This window comes from Schistocerca cancellata, chromosome 9, assembly GCF_023864275.1.
Source record: "Schistocerca cancellata isolate TAMUIC-IGC-003103 chromosome 9, iqSchCanc2.1, whole genome shotgun sequence".
NCBI classification, from domain to species: domain Eukaryota; kingdom Metazoa; phylum Arthropoda; class Insecta; order Orthoptera; family Acrididae; genus Schistocerca; species Schistocerca cancellata.
The window spans coordinates 209,434,585-209,435,462 of NC_064634.1; the positions used below are offsets into that span (position 1 = coordinate 209,434,585).

The following is an 878-nucleotide window of genomic DNA, read 5'->3' on the forward strand; positions in this document are numbered from 1 at the left end:
CCTGCATCATATATGTCTTATCATAAACTGAAGTGCAAAGAGAGATTCTTGACATTCTTCAACATTGAATAAATTATATAGAAAGAGTACATATCTCCAACGCTACTTTATAAAGTGCAAGGCGAAGAGTGCCTTATTATGTGCCATACGTTAAGATTTCTTCTCGTACCGTAGTTAGACGGAACATAGGGTGGCTATACGCATCCTAGCATAAATCAGAAAATGTAAGACTTTATAATAACGAACTATATATAGTGGCAAGCCAACGGCCTTGCCGCAGTGGTAACACCGGTTCCCGTCAGATCACCGAAGTTAAGCGCTGTCGGGCTGGGCTAGCACTTGGATGGGTAACCATCCGGTCTGTCCAGCGCAGTTGACAAGGGTGCACTCAGCCCTTGTGAGGCAAACTGAGGAGCTGCTTGACTGAGAAGTAGCGGCTCCGGTCGCGAAAACTGACAACGACCGGGACGACGGTGTGCTGACCACATGCCCCTCCATACCCGCATCCAGTGCTGCCTGTGGGCTGAGGATGACATGGCGGCCGGTCGGTCCCGTTGGGCCTTCATGGCCTGTTCGGACGGAGTTTAATATATAGTGGCATACTGAATCGAGATTGTGTTAAGACTGTGTGATAAGCGTAATCAAAATCGATCATTTCGGTGGCCATGAACTAGCAGCCGGAAATGATAAAGAGCTGCACTTCTCGCACATTCAGAAGACAACGTGCAAACATGCTTCGAGCAGTGTAAGGAATAAATGCAGATACGTGTCGACTCAAATGGCTCCTACTTGTGAAGATACACTGATTGACAGTTACTAAGAAACAACTAACGCTTGGCATGGAACATCTGTCAATTTCTACACAACAACCGACAACT

The 878-nt window shown here is 46.7% G+C and overlaps 1 pseudogene; it reads left to right on the plus strand.

Annotated features, from left to right (window-relative positions):
* The first annotated feature begins 261 nt into the window (after positions 1–261).
* Positions 262–379, plus strand: LOC126102389 (5S ribosomal RNA; annotated as a pseudogene).
* The last annotated feature ends 499 nt before the right edge of the window (positions 380–878 follow it).